Here is a 7,995-nt window from a genome sequence, read left to right as displayed (position 1 = left end):
AATATAAAAAACCCACAAAATCCTAGCCTCCAAGACTTGGTTTCACCCCTCCAAGACAGACCTATTTCTTTTCTTGGCAGTCCATGGCATGTTCAAGACTCTGCCCCAGCACCACGATTCAAAAGCACTAATTCTTCTATATGTAACTAATAATAACGAATTCTTAGTTGTTGTCAAGCTCTCTGATGCGTAAGAAGTATTTGAAAAAAACCCACAAAAATCATTACTTTACCTATGTTTGTGATTTATGTAATATTCTTAGTTTTAATCGAGGTATTAAAGAGCAAAATGACAAATATTTCCTCTTATTAGTAATCTTTTCTGCCTTGCATAATTATTTATTCCTCATAATGAATGGAATGTTGTTGTTGTTGTTGATTGCAAATTGACAGAAGTGTGATGATGACTTAGAAGAATGTTCCTCCAAAATACAGTAACAAGGGATTAAAATATAATCCCTCAGGCCTGACTTTTAAATACAAGGGCCCTCCAGGAGTTATTGTTGACTCTAAACAAAAGGCTTAAATACAAACAAACAAACAAACAAAAAAACCCAAACATTTCACAATGACCTTCAACCAAAATAAGAGAGACAAGGGTGTTGCCTTAAATGCAAGTGTCCTCTTGGAGGTTTTGTTGACTCTAAACAAGAGGTTTAAAGAAAAACAAGAAAACAATCTACACAGATCCTCAACCAAAACAAGAGCACATCATTATCACATCTGTTTAGGAAGTGAGAGCCTGAAACATGGGCCTGCAGCTTAAATAAAATAAAAAAAAAAGAATGGAACAATCAGCGATAAAAGGTATTTAGTGAAGAAACAAAAATATTCTATAAAGGAACAGCATTTACATTTTGTTGTTGTTGTTATTGTGTACCATCAAGTTAGAACCAATAGCTGACACTTCAGGGTTTTTTCTGAGGCAGTTAATCATATGGGAGGAGGGTTGTCCAACCTTCTCCCACATGGCATAGTATATTTAAAAGAATTTATTACCTATTTTAATTATGAAACAATAATAAGTGATGAATTCTAAGATTATTATAATTACAAGTGAAAAGACAAAATCATGGATGGGAAGTCAAGCACCTTGCCTACCATGGACACATATCTAATAAGTGGTAGGGCGCTCTAATCAAATTGGCTACACTACACTATACTTCCTTCTTACACAAATATCTTGAATTTTATGAGTAGAATGTTTTGCATATTTTCTCTAATAAAGTAACCTCTGTGTTTCCATATAAAACCATACTCCCTACATATTTTACTATGCAAAACCATTTCTCTTTAAGAAATAGTATATATTAACTTTGTTTAGAGCAGATGTTCCATAAGTCTTTATAGATCTCTGCTCTAACATTCTGAAAATATACATTCTCTGGCCCCTTGAATAATAGCGTAACAGACCAGGTTCCATGGGAAATAGACTGTGATAATATGCTATATTTGAAAGAGGCTGTTGGTTTGAAACCATGACTGTTTAGTAGTGAAGAAGACAAGGTCAAGTTAAGGGAGAAGTTGAACAGCATTCAGTTAGAGCAAATACTTCACCTACAAGTGTCAACCATCATTAGATGTTTCTTGCACTGACCGTCATTTCGTGTGAGCTGATGTCTTGTGTGGGGCATACTCTTAGGCAAGGTGATTCTCCTTACATAGATCAAGGGGGATCGTCAACTATGAACTGTCGGAGTCCAGATTCCCAGCAAATGAGGGAATAAGTGTCTTTGTCCTGAAAAATAGATCCAAGTACAAAACAAGAGAATCAACTGCAAATTTTTTCATTAAAAGAGAGAGTGGAAGTTGATGTTCAGTGTTACTGGCTTATTCTACGCTTTGAGAACCAGTTAAAGACTCAGAACCTGACCAGACTCTACTTCAGCTGCTGTAGCTTTTTGAACAAACTTGAATCTGGAAGACAGTAGACTGCGGAGTCATCTGAGGAGGTGTTTTTCAGTGTTCAAACTTCTCATCATTTCTGGTTCAAGAAGTGCTTTGCAATGTACATGTGCCTCATTCACTGGTTTGCTAAGAATACATAGCCGCAGCCTAGGACAGAAGTTTTCTCTGGATGTTATCTTCTAAATGTTATATCATTTTAGTTTTACAGTTAGATCTTGGCGCCATCTTGAACTTATTTTTATATATAAGTGAAGGTAAGGATCCGACTCCATACGTTTGACGATGAATATGTAGTTTCCTAGCACCATTTATTGAAAAGCCTGTCATGTCTCCTTTGAATCTTCTTGCATTTTTGTTTAAAATCAATGGATATTGCAGGTACAGCTTGTTTTCAGGTTATTAACTCTATTGCATCAACTATATGTCTATTTATGTTAGTATCTCTTTTTGTTATTGTGACTTTGTAATACATTTGGAATTGAGAAATGTGTGTTCTAAAGCTTTGTTATTTTTTAATTTTTTCTTGTTTGTGATCATTTTAAATTCCATATTCTATGATTAAGGCCTATATTTCTGTACAAAATGCTGTTAGAATTTTGGTAGAAATTATACTGAAATTGCATACCACTTATTGACTATATTGTACTTTTAACTGTATTCTATATTTGGATTAATGAATAGAGGATATATATTTTTTTATGTATTTAGGTCTTCTGCAATTTTCCCCCAAAAAAAATTGTTTTTAGAGTACACACATTTTATCTTCTAGCTTAAATAAATGCCTAATTATCTTATGCAGCTTAATGAGATGATAAATGGAATTGTCCTCTTAAATGTTCTTTTGAGTGTGCCTGTTGTTGGTTTATAGAAATAGAACTGGTTTGCTATATTGACTTTGTAGCCTACAACTTTGCTTAATCGATTCTCTCTAATAGTTGTGTTTTTATTCTCTACCCAGGGTCAGGATGGGACACATTGAGATCTCTGAGGAACACCAGGCCCACAGATGCTGAAAGGAGGGGAAGACTTTCCCTCGAAGCAAACAGAAAGAAAAAATCCTGCATATCGAAATTGGCATATTGAATTTAGACTTCTAGCCAGCCATCTAAACGGTGAGACACTACTGTTTGGTAAAACCATTGATTTATGCTATTTCTATTACAACAGCACTAAATATCTAAGACAATCTTTTTTAGGAAAAGATTACCAATTTTACTGATTTTTTTCAACAAAACAGCTTTTGATTTTGGGGTTCTTTTAATATTTTTTTCCTCTCTGCTTTTTGTTTATCTCTATTCTCTTATGTAGGCTAGATTTGGGTTTATTTGAAGGGTTTTTGTCTAAGTTTTTGTAATTTAAAATTAGATTATTAATTTCAGATTTCCCTTTCAAAAATATAGCTACTGGTATCTCTAAGTTTTTCTTTTAATATTACTTTCACTGGAACTCATTTCTATTTTGATATGCTATGTTTTGTTTTCATTCATTTCACTATTTGTCTTGTTTTGTTTTGCTCACCCCCTTTCTCATTTCTCATTAATTAGTTAAGAGTGATTAATTTTCAATTATATATGCATTATCCATTTTTAATACACTATTGATTTAATGAGTCATTTTGTGCAAAAGGAAAAATAATTTGTATTATTTCAATTTCATAAAGTTGATGAGTAGTAGAATGACATACACATGAGAAGGATGGATAATCTCCTCCCTTACAATTAACTGCCTCTGAAAACCAGTTGCAGGATCAGCAATAGGTCAATTCTGACTCTACAGTAAACAACAACAACAACAATGACAGTTTGACATAAAGTCTACTCTCAAGAGCATTTCAAGTGGATTTGAAAAGAATTCAGTCTGTTTTTACAGGGTGGAACATTCTGTGTATCAGTTTAGTCAAACTGGTGATGTTAACGTCCTATCTTTTCTTTTTGACCTTCTTGTTCATGCAATCATTTTGTAAGGTTGGTGAGGAAACCTCAAACTACTATTTTCATTAACTATCTGTTCTCCAATTTTGTCATGTTTGGCTTAATGTATTGTCAAGTAAAGTGGAAAGCATAGATGGTTTTGGTTATAAACATATTTTTCATGGAACTTTTTTATCAAAAGGCTTACATTATATTCTTTTTTCTCTTCTAGAGTTTTTAGGTTTAAGATCTATTGTTTATGATTATAACAGCGCCTCAACTGAACTCTAAACTTAATTTGTCATGTCCAAACCACTTGATAACTGATCCTCCAGTGAGTTTTCAGAGGCTGAAAATTACACTTTATATTAAATGTAATGCATTCTCCTCATCATTTCACTTTGCCTTTTTGTCTTTTCATAGTTTTTAAAAAAAAACCCAAACTAAGATTTTGTTAAGATAGCACACGTTATGGTCTTTAAATATCATTTTTAATCTCATCTTCCTAATATATTAGGACTGACTCTCAATCATGGCAATTCTTTTTGTGCAGAGAGATCTGTTCTGTTGTGTTTTCAAGGCTGTGAACTTTCAGAAGCTGGCCACTGGGTCTTTCTCCTGAGACAATTCTGGATACTTTTGAGATGCCCACTTTTTGTTAAGAAATCACAATTTTGACAGACCATTAACTCCGCATATGCAAGTTCAAATTGAAGCTAAAGAAAATCAAAACCAATCTACAAAAACTAAAATTTGACCTTGCATCTATCCCATCAGAATTTAAAGACCATCTCAGGAACAGGTGTGAGCCTTGAATACTAAAGAGCAAAGACCTGATGAGCTGTTGGAAGACATCAAGACTATCATCCATGAAGAATTCAAAAAGACATTACAAAGACAGAGGAGAAAGAAAGGACCAAGGGGGATGTCAGAAAAGACTATGAACATTGCACTAGAGTGCTGAGAAGCCAAAGCAAAGGGAAGAAAACAAGAAATTAAGGAGCTGAATAGAAGATTTCAAAGGACAGCTCAGGGAGAAGACAAAGCCAACTATTATAATGAAATTTTCAAAGAACTAAAGTTTAAAAATCAAAAGGGATGAACTCATTCAGTGTTTCTTAAGCTGAAGGAATTGAAGACCAAGTTTAGGCCTTGAGCTGCAAAACTTAAGGATGTTTCGGGCAGAATGTTGAATGACCTAGCAGGTATCAAAAGAAGATAGAAGGAATAGTCACTAAACCAAAAACAATTGACTATCAGAGAAGAATTTCATGATACAACATATGATCAAGAGGCAGTGGTCATAAAGGAGGAAGTTCAAGATCCTCTGAAGAAATTGGCAAAGAACTAGGCCCCAAGAATTGATGGAATGCCAATTGACATATTTCAGTAAACAGATGCTGCCCTGGACACACTCAAAGTTTTTCTAAGAGATCTGAAGGACAACTACCTCACCCACTGATGGAAAAAGATATAGATTTATTCCCACTTAAAAAAAAAAAAAAGTGAACCAGCAACATGTGGAAATTATTGAACAATATCACATGCAAGCAAGGCATACTGAAGATTACCCAAAAACAACTGGAACACATCAGCAGAGAACTTCCAGATATGCAAATTTAGAAGAGGCCATGGCATGAAGGACATCATAGCCACTATCAGATGGATCTTGGCCGCAAGCAGAGAGTATTAAGGGAATGTCTATATATGTGCTTCATTGCATTGCATTTCAAATACAAGGCATTTGTGTGGCTCACAACAAATTGTGGTTAACCTGGAGAATAATGGAGATCCCAGAACAATGATTTGTGCTCCTGTGAAACCTATACTTGTACCAGGAAGCAGTAATCAGAACAGAGCAGGGAAACACTGCATGGTTCAGGATTTTAAAAGGTGGTAATCAAGGAAGCATCCTATCTCGATACGTTTTCAGTCTACATGCGGAACAGACCATTCAGGAGGCTAGACTTTATGAGGAGAATGTGGCATCAGGCTTGGAGGAAGATTGAACAACCTGCATTATGCAGATGATGCACCTTGGTTGCTGAAACTGAGGAGAACCTGAAGCACTTGCTCCAGAAGGTCAAGAACTATAGTCTTCAATATTAATTGAAGTTCAACATCAAAAGAACAAAGATTTTTCACCCCTGGGCCAGTTGACAGCTTCATGATAAATGGAGAACAGACTGATTGTTGACAACTTCAGCTTACTTGCTTCCATATCAACACACTTGGCACCAGTAGTCAAGAGATTAAAAGACAAATTGCATCTGCTCTCAGGAACCTCTCTAGAATACTGAAGAGTAAAGTTGTCAGTCTGGAGACTTAGGTATGTGTGATACAGGTACAGACCATATTCTTTGCAATTATTTGCTATGTTTCAGAGAACCAGACAATGACTAAGGATGATGGAAGAAGACCCAATGCCTTTGCATTGTGGTTCTGGAGAAGAGTGTGTAACATAACATGAACTGCCAGGAGGTCTGTCCTGGAGAGGATGAAATTAAGATACTTTCTGCAGGCAAAGATTTTGAAGTTCCATCTCCCATACTTTGGGTTCATGGCAAGGAGGGACCAGTCCTTGGAGAAAAAAATATCATACTGTGCATGCTGGAGGGACAGCACAGCAGAGGAAGTCCCAGGATAAAATGGGTTGCCTCAGTAACTAGAGAAATGACATTCACTCTGTTGGAAAATATGAGAATGTCTCAGGATAGGTCAGGGTTCTGAGCTATTGTACGGAGGGTGACTATGATTCACAGGCAACTCAATGGCATGTGACAACAAGAATAAATATGTTATTGTTGTTGTCATATATCCTCTAGTCAGCAAAAACTCTTAGCTGACCCTCAAGCAGGTTTTCAGAGGTTATTAATCTTAGGGGAAGATACTGGCCTTCTTTCTCCTACAGTGAAGCTGGTGGATTCGAACCACAGCCCTTTGAGTTGGCAGCACAGCTACTTACCACTGAAGCACCAGAGCTCCTGTAAATATTTTACAGATGAGGTTATTTCAATATCTTACAGTATTCATTCTTGATTACAGAGATTCATGTTTTGCTTTTGGCAAAAAAAAAACAAAACAAAAAAACCAACGCTTTTATAAAGAACATTCTAAAAGTCCAGTTGGTGTCTATTATCATTATTCTCTAAAACCATACAGCAGAAATTTGACTGATATAAATTTAGAGAGCCAGTTCAATTACCCAGAAGTCCGAGCACACTGGCAAGCAACCAAAACCCTAGGAAGTCATTTAGAGAAATTTCATATTTCCGTTTCATGAAGGTGCTGTACTAGAGGCCAAGTTCTCAATGAGTCAATTTCTGCTTGGTTCAATTAAAATCTCAATTGCATTCTTCTGCCTCTCTCATTTTACAGCACTATAATTTGCTTGGAAGAAGCCATGTCTAATCAAGGAGCAGTTTTGTAATAACAGGATTTGTTGTTTTTGTTGTTGTGTTATGATGCTTATATGAAAGTCAGAGGCCTCATAATTACCATAAAAGTAATTGAGTCACATCTGAGACAGGAATACCATTGAGAATGCTTCTAATTCATTTTTAGAGTCATTCTTGCGTATTATTTTAGAATGTATGCTTGGGGTTGTTGCACTGCTCCTTTTTGATGTCATGCTGCATTCTTAAAAGGGTAGAGTTAAGATTATAACACATACTCTTTATAGAGCTAGTGTTTTCTGCCCCATACTTAACAGGTGTATCTAGAGTCCACGCAGGTCTTATAATTTTATATAACATCACATTGGCTATTTCAATAGCAATGAATTATGCCTTACCTAAATCACATTCTTTTTTTTTTTTTAATAATATCATGTTCAGTTGCTGTGGAACAATACTGTCAGTTAAAAAAAAAAAATAAGGTGCACCTGATCCAAGCCAGAACATTTTCAATTGCTTTCTAGGCATCTGAAAGATGGACAATGAATAAAGATGACAGAAGAATTGGTGTCTTTGAAATGTGGTGTTGGTGAGGAGTACTGTAAATCCCATGAAATACCAAAAGAATGTGAAAGGAATATATAGAAATGCAAAGGAGTACATAATAAAGGGGAATTTTAAAATAGGAATAGATTCAAATTTATAACCTCAATGTAATCACAATTATTGCTTATAATTTGAGAAGTTTTCTTATTTTTCCAAAAAGTCTCTCAATGAAAATTT

This window comes from Elephantulus edwardii, unplaced genomic scaffold, assembly GCF_000299155.1.
Source record: "Elephantulus edwardii isolate Elephantulus edwardi_28Jun2011 unplaced genomic scaffold, EleEdw1.0 scaffold00004, whole genome shotgun sequence".
Classification (NCBI taxonomy): domain Eukaryota; kingdom Metazoa; phylum Chordata; class Mammalia; order Macroscelidea; family Macroscelididae; genus Elephantulus; species Elephantulus edwardii.
The sequence above is the reverse complement of the archived record's forward strand: the minus strand, read 5'-3'. Positions refer to the sequence as shown.